At 39.2% G+C, this 17,992-nt stretch overlaps 1 long non-coding RNA gene across 1 annotated transcript; it reads left to right on the top strand.

Moving 5' to 3' along the window:
• The first annotated feature begins 1,363 nt into the window (after positions 1–1,363).
• LOC114641158 (uncharacterized) lies at positions 1,364–17,622 on the top strand. The gene is made up of 3 exons (XR_003714273.2): positions 1,364–1,409; positions 10,440–10,745; positions 12,565–17,622. It is a non-coding gene; the product is annotated as an uncharacterized LOC114641158 (long non-coding RNA).
• Positions 17,623–17,992: the final 370 nt, after the last annotated feature.

Genomic DNA, 17,992 nt, shown 5'->3' with positions numbered 1-17,992 from the left:
TAAATGTAATGAATTATTATTATTATTATCATTGTAGAGTCACCCTTTCAACGCACGGATGCTTTGAATTCCAAATAAATGAGGTTATAATTGAATCTAATTTTTAAAGAACAATTTTGTAATGTATATGGGGATGCTTTGAAATAGAAAGTGAAGTTTTAGAATGATGTCCACCTTGACAGTTTTGATTCTCCTTGCTAAAGTGAGATGGAGGGTAGACCATCTTATTCACATCTTGTTTAATTTTTTCCATGAAGACAGCAAAATTTTGTTGAAAAAGATTGTTATATTTACTTATGATATAAAAGGTGCATTTTGTATCTTCACATGAGTTTCATTCCACAACATAAAAATATACACATTAGAAGTGACTGGTGGCTCTAAAGTGGACTGTAATGAGTGAGTGTGTGTGCCCTGTAAACTGGCACCCCATTTAAAGTTGCTTCTTACATGGTGTCTATTGCAGTTGTCTCTTGTATATCAATACTAGATGAAATGGGTGGTTATAAGGAAAACAGAACCAAATATAAAAATCATGACAACATGTTCTCTCCTTCAAACATGGCCTTTAATATTCAAAGCAAGTAAAAGTGTCCAGAGATGCAATTGCTCAAAAATGTGCTTATTCTTAATTTGTCCTGTAGGTATGCTGATTAAGCATCATTGTATACTCAGCTGGCAGTCATTTGAACACGGACACATTATTTGCTCATTATATGAAGCAGTGTGATTGCATTATGCCAATACTATATTTATGCAGTCTTAATGAATTATCTCTTACAAATGCGTCCCAGTTTCTAAATATGTTTATGTGTTGAGTTTGCTTTTTTTCTTAGCAATGTCATCTAATGATTGTTATACCAACAGCAATATGCCTGTGTAGTACTTCACTGTGACTGTAAAGTCAGGAATTTTTTTTCTTTTTAAAATTTCTTCCCTTTTAGTCATTCGGATGTGTGTTCAGATAATAATGTGTGTGTGTATATATTCATTTATCTGTCATATTTTTGTATGTACTTTTAGGAGATTCTGTAAAAAGCCAAATCTATCTATCTATCTATCTATCTATCTATCTATCTATCTATCTATCTATCTATCTATCTATCTATCTATCTATCTATCTATCTATCTATCTATCTATCTGATTCATCAAATGCTTTATTCTCAGTCTTGTTATATAAAGATTATTCCAAAGATAAAAAAACAAGTCAATTACCATTTTAGCATTTTTGATGTTGTTTTACTTCTTAGTAAATGATAAGAAGGCATTTTAAGATACTTTTAAATACTAATGGGTGACATGTACTTTTATGTTTGTTTGTTTTTGTTTTCCTAATTAAAATGTAAATATTATTTTTCTAACAGATATCTACATATACCATTGTTGATGATTCTGCATGTTGCATATGGTAAGAGTTTTACCATTTTCTAATGAAATACAGGTTTACACATTTTCCAGAATAATGAAAATGATCCAACAGTTGTGCTGTATGTGAGCATCATTAAATTGTAGCCTTATTCCAGGGAGGAAGAAAAGATTCAGAAAGGCTTTTGACAAAACGGAACAGCACACATACTAAAGTACAGAGTACGGCTTGAATTTCTGTGGTGACTGAGGAGTGTATTTCCATCAATGTTACAGTATAATGAACAGAGAACGTTTTATTGGATTTGATGGGGACATTATTATAACAATGCCACATGAATGGGTGAATACCAAGATAATTCAGGACATTTTCATTTACACAAATTCTTTAATGCTGTTCTTGTAACAACACACTTTTGAAATCAGTTTTGCCAACAATTCGCACACATTAGCTTGATAATCACACTTACTAAAAAGTAATATTTATCATACAAGTCAATTAATTCACATTTCAAATGTCATATACCACCAATGCTTTAATTTTCCAAATCTTTCCCTATCTTGTCAATTGAAGAGGAAGTCATTCTATTAAAACTTTTTCATAGTCCTTCAAGCAAGTTATCAAACCATTTTGTTGCTTGTGCCTTTGCACAATTAGCCATTCAGCTGGATTGACTATAAAGAATTACTTTTATGTGAATACTGCATCTCATTTGCCCCTGTGCCTGTGTCATATGTGGTTTAACTATAATTATCACATTTTAGTTTTTGTGCTTAATGAACTTTATTTTGAGTTCAAAAACTTCAACGTGACTCCCATGTAGTGTTTTGTGATTCATTTTGAAGTATTCTGTTTTGGCAGACCCGCTAATTTCATGTCATTGTGTTTTAAGTGCTTCCTTAATGCTTTACATGTTATATCATTAACGGATGTTAGGCTAATGTGAAGGATTTTAAAAACTAACTTAAATAATTTCATTGTGGAATGAACATATGGCGTAGCTCTTTTTGTCACCTTTTTAGATTAGCCACAGGTACGGAGCATTTGAAAGCGATGGGAGTTCACTGGCACTGAAAGCTGTTATATATGATAGTAAACATACGCCTACAGTGTACTTAATCAGTCCACTAACTGGCATCATGCTAAGTTGATCGAGTGTGTATGTAGCTGTGTTTATCCAAAATTACTAAAGTTCTGCAGCTTTTAGTTTACTTCATAGGATGATTCAGGCAATAGTGTGATATGTGTTCAAATAATTCTACAGACGAAATATCTTCATTTTAAAAGTTTTAGTAAAATTCAAAGAAAAACAGTTCACACAAAAAATAGACAAAAATTGATACTGAAGAAAGGAGAAGTTCTGTTTTAGGCTTATTTGTCTTGTTTCATTTCTCTAAGTTTGGTCATACAGTCACACTTTCAAATGTTCATATCAAAACAGTAAACACATTAAGAGAGAGAGGCTAGGAGGAGACGCTGATACAGCACATTGCATTGAAACTCACTCACACCAGCCATGATTCTTTTCAAAGGTAAAGTGCAGGTTAATTTGTTTTATGTATTTTTACTTTATATTTTGTATTAATCATTTTTATATGAATAGTTTTGGAGTGTGGAACAAATCATCTGAGTTTCCATTATTTCTTGTGGGGAAATTCACTTTGATATTCGAGTGCTTTGGACTACGAGCACTTTTCCGGAACGAATTATGCTTGCAAACTGAGGTTCCACTGTATATTGAACTGCAGAGGTGTCTACTGTAAAGCAGCTAGAAAAAAAAAATTTCTGGAGTAGTGGCTCATGCAAAACTGGATTGTGTACTGTGGCAATACACCTTCACACAACACATTAATGGTTGAAGAGGTTTTGACAAAAAACAATGTGATTGTTGCTTTGTACCCCCTGTATTCACCAGATCTTCACAGAAATATGGTTACTGAGTGCAATATTGGTAGCCATGATGAAAGAGAAGAACACACAATTTTTTTAGTGCATGCTTAGTTGCTGTTAACAATATGGTAGAAACATAACAACTGAGGCACTCTGTCCTGTAATAATATGGAGCCCAGCAGCAATGTCTGTGAACGTCAAATTCTCTCTGCCCCACAATACTGTAGATGCTTTCCACCATCCATGCAATTACATTATTCAATAAGCCATCCAGATTTTTAATGTGGGATTAAATATCAATTTATAAAACCACACTAAAGCAGAAAATATGAACAAATAATATTCATGGTGCCAACCTAGTATGGAGTTGCGGCAATTATGGAATGAAGCCATAAAACAGCAGAGAAGTTGATAGTTCTCAGAGAGGTTGTGTACATGGTGGATGGAAGACTAGCTTTTCAGCCAGCAGTTACAAAACGGTAAACATTTAAAAAACACGTACAGTGCATACAGAAAGTATTCCCAGCGCATCACTGTTTCCACATTTTGTTATGTTACAGCCTTTTTCTAAAATTGATTAAATTCATTTTTTTCCTCAGAATTCTACACACAACACCTCATAATGACAACATGAAAAAAGTTTACTTGACATTTTTGCAAATTTATTAAAAATAAAAAAAATTGAGAAATCCCATGTACATAAGTATTCACAGCCTTTGCCATGAAGCTCCAAATTGAGCTCAGGTGCATCCAGTTTTCCCTGATCATCCTTGAGATGTTTCTGCAGCTTCATTGGAGTCCACCTGTGGTAAATTCAGTTGACTGGACATGATTTGGAAAGGCACACACCTGTCTATATAAGGTCCCACAGTTGACAGTTCATGTCAGAGCACAAACCAAGCATGAAGTCAAAGGAATTGTCTGTAGACCTCCGAGACAGGATTGTCTCGAGGTACAAATCTGGGGAAGGTTACAGAAAAACTTCTGCTGTTTTGAAGGTCCCAATGAGCACAGTGGCCTCCATCATCCGTAAGTGGAAGAAGTTCGAAACCACCAGGACTCTTCCTAGAGCTGGCCGGCCATCTAAACTGAGCGATTAGGGGAGAAGGGCCTTAGTCAGGGAGGTGACCAAGAACCCGATGGTCACTCTGTCAGAGGTCCTCTGTGGAGAGAGGAGAACCTTCCAGAAGGACAACCATCTCTGCAGCAATCCACCAATCAGGCCTGTATGGTAGAGTGGCCAGACGGAAGCCACTCCTTAGTAAAAAGCACATGGCAGCCCGCCTGGAGTTTGCCAAAAGGCACCTGAAGGACTCTCAGACCATGAGAAAGAAAATTCTCTGGTCTGATGAGACAAAGATTGAACTCTTTGGTGTGAATGCCAGGCGTCACGATTGGAGGAAACCAGGCACCGCTCATCACCAGGCCAATACCATCCCTACAGTGAAGCATGGTGGTGGCAGCATCATGCTGTGGGGATGTTTTTCAGCAGCATGGACTGGGAGACTAGTCAGGATAAATAGAAAGATGACTGCAGCAATGTAGAGAGACATCCTGGATGAAAACCTGCTCTAGAGCGCTCTTGACCTCAGACTGGGGTGACGGTTCATCTTTCAGCAGGACAACGACCCTAAGCACACAGCCAAGATATCAAAGGAGTGGCTTCAGGACAACTCTGTGAATGTCCTTGAGTGGCCCAGCCAGAGCCCAGACTTGAATCCGATTGAACATCTGTGGAGAGATCTTAAAATGGCTGTGCACCGACGCTTCTCATCCAACCTGATGGAGCATGAGAGGTGCTGCAAAGAGGAATGGGCAAAACTGGCCAAGGATAGGTGTGCCAAGCTTGTGGCATCATATTCAAAAAGACTTGAGGCTGGAATTGCTGCCAAAAGTGCATCAACAAAGTATTGAGCAAAGGCTGTGAATACTTACGGACATGGGATTTCTCAGGTTTTTTATTTTTAATAAATTTGCAAAAACCTCAAGTAAACTTTTTTCACGTTGTCATTATGGGGTGTTGTGTGTAGAATTCTGAAGGAAAAAATTAATTTAATCCATTTTGGAATAAAGCTGTAACATAACAAAATGTGGAGAAAGTGATGCGCTGGGAATACTTTCCGGATGCACTGTATGTGTTTGCTTTCTTACCTTAACCCATTTATACAAATATCCCAGGGCCACATGGTACAGACTGCAACAGTCCTTGACGAGCTGCCTGAGTATCACTCCATTAGCTATGTATAATATCCATCCGTTCATTTTCTAAACCTGCTTACAACATCACAAAATAATAATTAGAGCTGAGCACAGCAGACACATTTTCTTTCACATATAGTTGTGCAAACCTGACATTAAACTTTGTTTTGCATGCAATTCCACAATCACAAAGCTCACCAAAAAGGGTGTTTTGGAATTTTAAAAAGTTTTTGGAAAGAAATGAACATTGCTTCTTAAGGGTTTGGCGACACTGTTACACCCCTTTCAGACCTGTATGTTTTTCAAGAAAGGGTCTAGATCATGGGTGTCAAACTCCAGTCCTGGAGGGCTGCAGCAGCTGCAGGTTTTCATTCTAACCATCTTTTTCATTAGTGACTAGTTTTTGCTGCTAATTAACTTCTTTTGCCTTCATTTTAATTCACTTGACTCAGACCCCTTTGTTGTCTCTTTTTCCTTAATTAGCAGCCAATCAACAACGAGACACAAAAGAAGCCGCCATATGAGCAACTCACCTGTGTCCATCACACAATATCTGAAAATAAAGAAAGGTGAAGGACTCAATAAGGCTGATCTCTCAGGTCACCCAAACATCTTGACGGCGTTCTTAGAAAAAACAGAAAAATCAACAGTTTTGGAAATGTCTGCTGTGGCAGAATGAGAGCAGCAACAAGCCATGGAATTAAATAATGGGTTTAATTAACAGCAAGAACTGGCTTCTCATTAAGAGACTGGCTGGAGTGAAATTGGTTGGAGTTTGAAGCCCCAATTTAGCTGATCAACTGTTGGCTCGTTTCACGTCTCAATTCTGTTTGGCTGTCATTTAATGAAGAAAAGAATCAATTGAGAGGACTGAATCCTAAAAAACAGGATTAGGAAAAGGGTTAGAATAAAAACCTGAGCCACTGTGGCCCTCTGGGCCCAAAGTTCAACACTCCTGGGGCCTCATGTATAAACGGTGCGTACGCACAGAAATGTTGCGTACGAATGTTTCCACGCTCAGATCACGATGTATAAAACTTAAACTTGGCATAAAGCCACGCACATTTCCACGGTACTTCATTCCTTGGCGTATGCAATTTCTCCGCTCGGTTTTGCAGACTGGCGGCACCCAGCGTCAAAGCAGTGCTACTGTTCCTGTGTGCTCTTTCTTAGATCCACATTCCTGACGCAGCTTTATAAATACACTGAAACTAACTGCATATTGTTTATTAGTGTAATGCATCCGATTGTAATTAACCTGCGACAATATAATGGTCCAGGGAATAGCCATAGTATTCCAAATACTATAACTGCTTTAGCGTTGTAACTCTCACTGCATCTTCTTCTTCTTTCAGCTGCTCCCGTTAAGGGTTGCCACAGCAGATCATCTTTTTCCATATTACTCTCACTGCACCACTCGGAGTAATTATATCACTGTATCTGAGTGGGGAATCACAGCAGCAGATGATCGGAAAGAGAATTATCGGTACACAGCATGAAGCACACGCTGCCTGAGCCAAGGCAAAACGCTTCAGAGACTTCCCTGTATGGACTTTGCGGTTTAGAAAAAGTTTCATCCCAAGAACTCTAAACGCACTCAATCAGTCCATCAAGTGCTCCTTGTAGAACTGTTTGTACTTATAAGTACAATTACCTCACTGTAAACTTGCACTACAGTTATAATATTGCATAATCTGCGCCACTTTATAAAGCGCGTATGATGACGATACCATTTTTAAGATGAAATGCAGAAAAATATTTTGCTTATAGTATACAGATAAAACTTTAACTTCATTTAAATAATCTGTATTGTTAATAATTAAACATGTGAGGACACGGTGCCGCAGCGTATAGTTCAAGGATAGCTCCTGCCTTGCGCTGTATTATTGCTGGTGCTGACGCGACACTGGAAGGATAGACGGATAGAATAATTAAACATGTACTACAAAGATATTTCAATGTTCCTTAAATGTTTTGAAGAATCGGCGTTCTAAGCTTACAGATGGCTTCACGTCTATTACAGAGCTGATTGTGTGGCGATTGGCTATTTGGAAAAAGAAAAGTAAGGACAGGAATTGGAGGTTAGTACGTTTGAAAGAGACAGTACTGCTGTAATAAATTATTTCATCGAAGGTCGCGCATGGCGCAGCAAGCCTCTTGCGTGAGATATGAACAATCACTGCGCCACCGTGTTCCCATGTTTATAACATGCTTTCATTCCTATCATCATGAAAAAGATATCACGTATACATCTCAGTATTTTAATTATTCCGAGAGCTGTAATATCACAAATACAATGGATTCTGTGTCCTGTCGGAGAAAGAGAAAGAACGGAAGCACGTAGTGATTCACACACATAGAGCACATAGAAGATCAAATACAGAACACAGCATTTAACATGCTACTTGAGAAACTAGTAAAATAAACGATTTTAAGATGAAGTTTATGATATTCTACTTTAATGGCAAAATACACTACGTGATTAAAGTGGAAATTTCGAGATTAAAGTTGACATTTCGTGCTTTTTTCCCCACTGTGCACCTATTTTTTTTTTCTCTGTACCCTAATAAGCTTTAATATGACACTCAGACGGTGGGCTACGACTTACCTTTTCACGCTGACTTTGATATGTGACTTCTTTTTTATTTCGGGCACTGTGCGACTTTGTGAACTTGAGCCTTCGAGTTTCTCCGACACTCTTGTCACTCGATCAACTTCCTGTTGTTGATTATACCACTGTTTAAACCAACAAATAGTACGTTTTTCCTTTGCCTCCACTTGGTATTCGCTGAAATTCTTATATTTTCCCCTGTGCTTTTCCCATTGTCTTTTCACAGAAGGCTATTTATATCGATTTACATATTCAAAGAGGCGTAATTCTGGGAGGAGTTGGGGCGGGACAGAAGGCGCGTGCACGTGCGTTACTTTTCACGCTGATCGGGATTTATGTAGTGGAAGAACGTGAAAGTTTGCGTACGTACAGATTCCTGCATCTGGATTTTTCTGTGCGTACGCACATTCCCGCTTCTGTGCTTACGCCATGTTATAGTGTGAGTTCTACGCACGGCGTTATACATGAAGCCCCTGGTCTAGATGAAAATAAAATGGAAATACAACATGGTTAAACACAACCCCCAGTGGGACAAAATGGTATACTCTTAGAACCTGTAATCCAGTGAGGCAATTAAAGCGTTACACAGATTAGTTGAGAACAAAACACTGTACCTGTGGTGTTAAATGAGATTCATCATTGGATGGTACAGAATGTTGTTTTTCATCCTATTAGCCCAGTGCACTCTTGCTGCCTGATAGGAATTGTAGCCCCCATGTCAGTATTGATTTTTGGGTTGCCCCACTTTTATTATAAACCCTCTCCGTGATATACCAAATAAGCTGTATTTTAGGTTGGACTAACGACAACAGATGTGTCAAATTTTATAAAATTTGGTTCAGCCATTTTTGAGTGACTGGTAACTAATCAAATGGACAAGCAGTTTACAATTTTAGACCCTCTTTGTGGGCTGAAGCTTCACCCCCAGTGTGGCTCACTATGTCAAAGGATGTTTAATATGATTACAAAATGGAATTCAGTTTATCTCACTAACATTCTGTATGTCTTTAAACTGAGGCGAGGAAATAAATAATGGAGTGGGAAGGTGGCATGACCTTTAAACAATACAATATTAGCACTGACGGGTAATTTTTGTGCATGTTTTCTCGTATTTTTGTGTAGGTTTCCCGTGACCACTTTTGTTCCTCAAATATATATCATTGAATTCAGTGATCACTTTGTTTTGCTTTGTTTTACTGTGACCTGCAGCAGCCGTTGCAGCACTCCAAAGCCCAGACAGCACCAAGTCCCAGGTACAAATAATAGTTTATTAGTAACGAAATGCCTCTCTCCAAGCTTCTCTTCACAATACATAACAGAACAGTCCGCAGTTTCTCTTCCTTGTGTGTTTCCCTCCTCCATCCACACTTCTCACCAAGTCTTGTCTGCTACTTCTCGACTCCAACTCTCCTGGATATGCAGAGCAGCTCCTTTTATTTTGAACCTGGGAGTACTTCTGGTGCCCCAATGTCACATCTGGGAAGCACCTCCAAGTCTGTCATGATCTCCTTAAAATTCCAGTTGACCCCCATCTGCAGTTGCTCCTGGTGGTCCCCAAATAACCCATCAGGGTTGCTCATCAGGACTACATCCCATGTATTAGGGCAGCATTTCTCAACCTTTAAGTATTTGTGACCCGAGTTTTCATAACAGTTTTAATTGCGCCTCCCCCTAATGTTTTTTTGAAAGGAGCCCACTAATACCAATTTGTTCTTTATTAATTAATGATATATCATAGATGCATATTTTATTATACCTATTTAACTTTTATCGACATTTATCTAACTCTATATTTATTTTTCTAGTATCAGAATGTAGTTTAAGTTGATTTGTTTTGGTTTCAATAGATCATATTTCATATTTTTGATTCTTGTTTTCGCGCCCCTATTTTTGTTACTTCACGCCCCCCTAGAGGGGCCTGTCCCATGGGTTGAGAACCACTATATTAGGGAGTTATCCGCCCACAGAATACAGTTCTCTTCTGTCCTACCAATCCGGCTTGACAGCTTATCCATCCCTGACCTTTCATTATATAGTAAAGGTGTCCTGGCCGAGTAAGGAGCCACAAATATTGTGTCCTCAGGGACAGTACATTATTAAATATATTTGCAAGAACACATCCAGTATTAGATGTTATGACATGCTGCTCAGTAACCTTATGAAATGTGGGTAGAAACTGTCTGTGAATCAATTGGTGTGAGCATCAATGGTCATGCAGCCATATTTAAGATAAAGCAAATTTAAGAAATAAATGCTTTATTTAGTTAGATGAAATTAGAAAGTGGTAACATTTTTAAAGTACATAGTGGTAATACATATGGAGTTGTTGAAATAAAATTAACAGTTTCTTGTTTGCTTGTTTTGTTTTCTAGTATTTCCAGAAGACATTTGTCAAGAAGTTGGAAAAGATGTTCTGCTTCCGTGTGCTTTCCCAGTGTCAGAGTTTGAAAAAAGTTCGAAAAATATTATTTGGAGAAAATCACCAGAAATTATTGTGTACATTTCTAATGAGAAACATCTTATAGATCAGCATTATAGAAATCGAGCTGAGTTATCTCAGACACTTTCAAGAAATGCTTCATTACATTTGTATAATATCAGCAAAGCAGGTGAAGGAACTTACAAGTGCTTTCTTGACCATACAACATTATCTCATGAAGTAAAACTTACTGTTAAAGGTATGTAGTAATAATTGGTCAAAAAGAATCGTAATGTTTGGGTAACAGTTGTCCATGTATAGAATATGTTTTTTTTTTTTTTATTACTGTATAGGCATAGGCCACAAAAAATTGAGCAAAGGTCATGCAGAAGAAATAAAAAGGCTTTCCTTTCTCTGTTTGCAAAGTTAGTAGGAGCACAGCCTCCTAAGGAAAAAGAGTCAGCTCTGCCTTTTTTTTCTATATTCCCTTTGTGTTGTGAGACCAGTTCAACCTGTCATTAATGTGGACGCCAAGTACTTGTTTCTTCAGGCCACCTCCACTCCTTTCTTGTAAACTCCATCCTCTTCCACCTGACTCTGGCTCCTCGAAGGGAGTGAGGCGGCCCCTTTTATCATGCCCCAGATGTGCTCCAGGTGCTCTGTGATGGTCTTCCGGCAGCACTTCCTAGTGTGGTGGAAGTTCTGCCCTTGCACACAGAAGCACTCCAGGCGTACACAGTTCCTGGTTCATCAACACTTCCTGTTGTGGCAGACGTGCTGTCCTCCAGGGCTCTAGGACCTTCCAGGCTCCCCCTGGTGGTGGCCACAGGTCCCCACAGGGTTGATGGAATCCAGGGGGGCTGCCCTCTTGTGCCCAGGGAAAGTTAGTGCCTCTCTCCCAGTCTGTCCTTCCAGGTGTCCCGGTGGGGCAGGATCTCTGGTCGTCTGCCACAATATATATAATGTAACATCTGTCTGTCTGTCCGCTTTTCACGAGAGAACTACTTAATGGATTTAGATTGGGTTTTTTGCTTGAATTTGCTTGAACATTCCGGTTGATTTTGCGACTTCTCTCATCATGATAAGAATCATAGTTTGCTTGCAGAAGCGATATATTCAAACTAATATGAGACAGAGGCTGCGGGCCGAGGGGAGTGGGAAGCGTGACGTCAGGAGTGGGGAGCTGGACAGGGCCCTCCTCATTCATGCGTCAGCCTCCATTCAAGCCGCTATACCTCTGTGTTTCGGAGAGTTCCTTGCCTTCACTTAGCTAACGATACCTGTTTGTTTATTGATTTTTAAATTTTGTCCTGTTTCACTACTATATGGGTGGAGCTGCGGGGGACAGCTATTAATATACAGTATATAAACACCTTTTGGACTGAGCACACACCAGAATGACTAGAAAGCAAGAAAATTAAAAAAAAAAAAATAAGAAAACTTCTGCCATTCCAGTCCCAGTGAGACGCTATATAGATGTATTGTCTTTGGTTTTAAAGGAGCCCCCAGTCGTGTTTCCTGACCATCTTCTGCTGAATGATTAGTTACCTGAAAGTCCTCAGTGTTGATGTGTCACAGAGAGGATGTGCAGCGTTGTTCATAATGGCACTCAGTTTTGTTTTCATTCTGTCCTTTGCTACAACCTCCAGGGTGTCCAGAGTGTAGTTAGGGTAACACCAGCTAATGTATGCAATGTGTCGGTGTCACTGTAACTGACAAGTACTAACTTTGTGAAGGATAAGTTCTTAGATGTTATACATTTCTCAACCTAAATCCAGTAAGGAAGCTGCAGTTCATACACACACACACTCACACATGGGACTTGTAGGTAAAGGGGTATAAAGCAGTGCAGACTAGCTACTGGTAAATCAATGCCACCTTCACAGTGCGGCACACAGACCTTTATAACTAACTAAAAAATGTATTAATTTTGACCACATGAGTTAAAGGATCAATTTATGTGCCTTTTTCAATAGGAGAGAAAAAGTTAAAGTAAGTTTTTGTAACAATTCTGTATGTTTTAAAATTTCTTATTTTATGTTTCTAATATAGTTTCTTTTTATTTTGTCTTACTGCAGAGCCAATAACAACCACTGAGAGCACCGCAAGAAATCAGGATCTTATAGCACCTGGAAACAGCAGTGTGAAAATAATCTTAGAAAACAGTCTTGCACTGTCTATTTTTGTATTGTTTCTTCTGCAGTATTTAGGATAATAATCAGCTGTTATTTTAAAGGTACACTCAATTTTTTTATAATATAAAATGAAAAATTAATTGTAATTAGACATTCATTGAAAATTTGATGTATGGCCTAAAGTTGCATCAGAGGATGGCATCATAGAGTGGATTCATTATTTGATTATTTTCTGGTGCTTAATGTGGCTCAGTCAGCTTAGGAGCATAGCAAAGTTTGTTTGTTTCAGCTGTATTGTCCAAGGTGCCATAGAGCAAAAGCAAACAAACCTTTACTGAAACTTAAAAGCAGTAGCCATACATTGACTGTAGATACAAAAGATACAACTGCTAATGTTTCATATTTAAGAAAAGTCAATGAAAAGTAGACAGAGAACATAGTTTACAAGCAGATTCTCAGATCCTGGGAATTACACTTCAAACTGTCACCAGCTATGAAACCTCACTTAAAAGGTTTTAGGAACATGTAATACTGGACACACTTAGAGACCTTCAAACACAGTGGCAGAACTCCGGAGATGAGTTCATCCTTTTACCCTTGGGTTTCACCGTTTTGAGGAGGAAGGCTGCAGGTGATGTCCTCCAAGGCTCACTGTGGCTTATATTCCTATTGTGTACAACATCATGAAAAGCTAAGAGTGTAGAAAGTCTGGAGTATATAAATAAAAGTACAAAATTCACCAGCTTCTAAAGTCGGCCTGTGATGACCTGCAGTGATGGCAGAGGTGGGTAGAGTAGCCAAAAATTGTACTCAAGTAAGAGTAGCGTTACTTCAAAATAATATTACTCAAGTAGAAGTAAAAAGTAGTCATCTAAAAAATAACTCAAGCAAGAGTAAAAAAGCATTTGGTGAAAAGACAACTCAAGTGCTGAGTAACTGTTTGATCATAATAAATGATTTATTTTTTAGAAATGTTGTAATAAGACAGACAAAAATATAAAATAATGTGCAAATTCTGCTATTTCCAAATAATAAAATAAAAAATGAGTAAAAATAAATAACATCTTTACAAAATTAAGATGCACAAATAACACAAAGTTCCAAATCTCAGTTTTTCACAACAAAGATTTTGAAGCCGATACCTACAGTAGGTAACATGTATGTTTGAACAGTGCAAAGTACTTACAGTGATGAGAGCTACTGTACACTGACAGTAGAATACTGCATAGTCACTTGCCATCCAAATAGCACAGCAGATAGAAAATAACATTAGAACAAGGCAGCTTGTGCACGTCCAACAAGTCTCACTTTACCTCGACTGTCTGTGTCTGTGTATGTTCAGTTAAAACCTGCTTGTTCTTCGCTCCGTGAAGTGATGGTTAAGCTTCAGCAGGAGTTGGCTCTCATTTTTCATGTATTCTTTCTTTCCCTGTCCACTGTCTATGAGGAGTTTGTGCCGCTATGCTGCCACAGTTTGTGTGTGGTCATGTGACTGCATGGCTACGTCTGAATGGTGAAACGGAGTCTTGTGATTATTGTCGCTATGTCTGAGTGGTGAAACAGTCATGCAGTAGATCCACTGGCAACTTCTCTCTGGCAAAAATCTAGTGTATCTAATGGAAAAAAAGGAACGATTCGAGTGTTGCCCAATGTAGTGGAGTAAGAGTAGCGTTTCTTCTTCACAAATGTACTCAAGAAAAAGTAAAAAGTGCTGTGCAGTAAAACTACTCTTACAAGTATAATTTATATAAAAAGTTACTCAAGTAAATGTAATGGAGTAAATGTAACTCGTTACTACCCATCTCTGAGTGATGGTCACCTTTCTTTATCCAAGAGCATTAATAGTCATGACAGAGGATGGACCAGGGCAAGTGAGCAAACGAGTGAGGCTTACTTTTTAAAAGTGAAGCAGGTTGTAGCAAAATCAGTAGAATTAAAGCAGGGCTGTCTTACCAGCCACATAGGCTCCCTGGCAAAGTAATGTACTGGGGCCCCTGTTTTGACAGCAAAATACAAATATACATAGGCATCAGAAACATCGTGGGCCCCTATGCTCTTGGGGCCTTTGGCCAGTGGCCATTATGCTCATACATGAAGACGGCCCTGAATTAAAGTGTTTCTAAAGAGATGTGCAAAACAGTGTATACATTTAGTAAGCCATTTCAGTAAATTATTCTTTAAAAAAAATCCATGCCTTCAAACAAAAGCAGTGTCTTAAGGTGATTAACTGAAAAGGAAATCCAAATAATCACATTTAAAACCACGTGTTCTCTTGAAAGACAGTTTTCCGCTGTTAGAATGTCCAAATAGATGCACCAAATACAGCCTGCTATATCCCAATTTACCTTGTGGAGTAACAACTGCCACTTCATCCAGTCACTGCACTTCCCCGGAGCTGCCACCTCTGACAGTCACCGGAGTTTCTTGCCCTCTCGATGGAGCCCACCATGCATCACAGCGAAACCCAACCATCCTTCTGGTATGCTCAAATGTCTTGTTCTGATTGTCTCCAATTTGACTGACAGGCTTAAAGAGGGACAATTCAGCTTTCCAATGTTGTGCTGATCAGAAGATAGGACAATCTCAATGTCGATACTAAAGTGTCCTCTTTCACTTGCCAACAATTGGACTGCCTGTTTGTAAATGAAAATGATGGGCTGGTCATTCAGCATTCAGCTTCTGCTCTTTACAGCAAGGTAGTCTGTGCCTTTCTACTTCCTATTGATTGTGAGAGATTGATAAAGAAGTCACAGCTTGTTGTCTTTTTTAAATGCTACAGGCAGTAACTTAGAGAGAAATAAAAGTAATAGCGTACTTCAAAAAACTACAGGATGAGCCAAAAAGAAGTACCACATTTCAAACGTTTATTCCACAAAAATGCTACAAGATAAAATACATTTCATTACGACACAAGAAAGGGTATACAAAATAGATTTTTTTCCACTTTGTTTTAAAAACCATGTCGTTAAGGTGGTGGCCATCATTAGCGATTCACTCTTCAAGATGATTTCTGAACACTTGCATGACTCGTTTGGCCATTTCATGGCGAATAGCGTCCTTGAGGGCTTCAAGGTTTTGAGGTTGGTCTGTGTATACCTTCAACTTCAGATAACCCCACAAGAAGAAATCGCATGGAGCGAGATCAGGCGAACATAAAGGCTACCTGACAGGGAGATCAGCTTCCCTGGAAACAACTTGCATGGGTCTCCACGCCGCAGGAGCTGTTTCTCCATCACGCTGAAACCAGGCATCCACCACATCCATTTGTTCCATTTTGCAATAAGGTCTCTAGCAGTTCAATGTAACATTCTGAAGTGATCGTGACCATTGCTCAAAAAAGTAAAGGTCTACAATGCCAATTTCTGCAACAGCGCACCAAACTGTAACATGTTGACTGTGCAGGAGTCTCTGATGAAGTTCACGAGGGTTGGTTTCAATCCAATAGCAATGCTTATTTATGCAAACATTCAAATGGACAGGCCCTGTCTTAGGTATTATGGGGCCCTAGGCGAAAGGGGGGTCCAGGGGCCCCCTGAGGGGGGCAGAGCCCCCCTGGAAGCTCTGCGAAATGCGTGAAAATTAGACCAAGGAGACATACTGACAGACAGGGGTTTCGTTCGTTCTCGCAACTCAGATTGCGGTTCTGCCTTCCCGCTCCCGTGCCACCTGCTGCCACTGACGAGGTGGAAGGATTTATGAGATCTTGACTTCTTCTTTCTTCTTCGACGAATGATGATGAGGGCTGATTCACTGATGTGAACGTTCGACCCATAGAGATCTTGACTCAAACCGCTCCGCTTTTATAAACAGCCGCCCACGCGGACACGCCCCCGCTGGCCCACGTGATTTAAACATGCGAGTTGAGGGGCGGGTCGGGGGCCTGGCCGCCGTCGATCCGGGGCCCTAGGCGGTCGCCTACTTCGCCTATGCCTAAGGCCGGGCCTGAAATGGAAATGTGTCTCGTCGCTGCACTTGACAATGGTATCTCGATGAACAATTTGTAGAATGTTGGCCCACAACTATCTATGGCTCTCCCAGTGTCTCTTACTGAGTTCCTGCACTGCCATCATTTTGTATGGATGGAAATTAAGGTCCTCATGCAAAATCCTCCTCAAAGATGTTTTGGAAATGCCTAAGGCAGAAGCAGGTTTGCACGCTGAATGTCGAGGAGACTGCAAAATTGATGCCCTAACAGCTTGGATGTTTTCAGGCATTCGTACAGTCCGAGGATGGCCTGGAAATTTTCAGTTCAATGTTATACCCGTCTGTCTAAATTTAGCCATCCACTGAAGAATTGTTTTCCGATTTGGGACGTCACCGTTGGGAGGAATACTGAAGTGCATTCAGAAGGTGCATTGTGTAGTGATGATGGATTCGTTGTTTTTGGAGAACACCTTGACAGTGAAAGCAATGGTGAGCACCGGACCAAGGCATGTTGACGACTGAAAACTACAAGGGACCACCTATCAAAGGACCAGTTCCTCCACCCCAACCCACTCGGCTGCCTCTACCTCACATAATAACCTTGAGAAATGTGCTACTTCATTTTGGCTCACCCTGTAAAAGTAGACCTGTTGATTGCAGATATTTCATAACCATTTTTTTAGTTGTACCTGACACTATTAGTGATACTTTTGAGAAACGCATTCCATCACTAATAACATTCAAAGTGCATTTTTTGGTAAAAATGTTACTGAATTGTGTAATGTATTCTGCTGTAATATATGTATGTAATATAACTAGTTCTACAGAAATAAGAATTCTAAAAGAGAAACGTCTACTCTGTATTGTGAAGTGAAGTATGATGAATTTATAACCAGTTAAATCAAAGTAGCAGAAAAGGGCTAAAAGTGAGGCCCCTTTAGGTTAAAAACAGTCACTGGTTACCTCCAGAAACTCCTGCTCTTGTGCTCCGCTATGTGTAAGGCTAGGCCAGTTACTATTTGAGTACTGTATCTTTTTAAGCTTGCTTTTTTAATATTAAACAATATGTTTTTGAGATTAATGCTTTCCTCACTGACTGCCTGTATTCTGTGTTCACAGGTTTCAAAATAAACTTAAGTGCTTATCCTTTTTTTGCTATCATGTTTGAAATTAAGGAATTCTCATGAAGAACAAAGAAAATCAAATTTTGCTGTTTTTGGAGACATCTAGGCAGAAAAAGTCCCTGTTTCGCTGAGCACCATCTGCTACATAACTAATGTAACATGAAAACTTTAAGGTTAACTTTAAACTGTGTGCATTTAAAATTTTGACTTGAAGAATATGATATTCTGATACACCCACACCTTGCTTGTTGTTTAGTGTTGTAATTCCAGTGAGTCAGTCTTGGTACGACTCTTCACATTGCATCAGACACTTTACAAAAAAA

Source organism: Erpetoichthys calabaricus, chromosome 4, assembly GCF_900747795.2.
Source record: "Erpetoichthys calabaricus chromosome 4, fErpCal1.3, whole genome shotgun sequence".
Lineage (NCBI taxonomy): Eukaryota > Metazoa > Chordata > Cladistia > Polypteriformes > Polypteridae > Erpetoichthys > Erpetoichthys calabaricus.
Note: the sequence above shows the minus strand (reverse complement) of the source record. Positions and strands in the feature narration are given on the sequence as shown.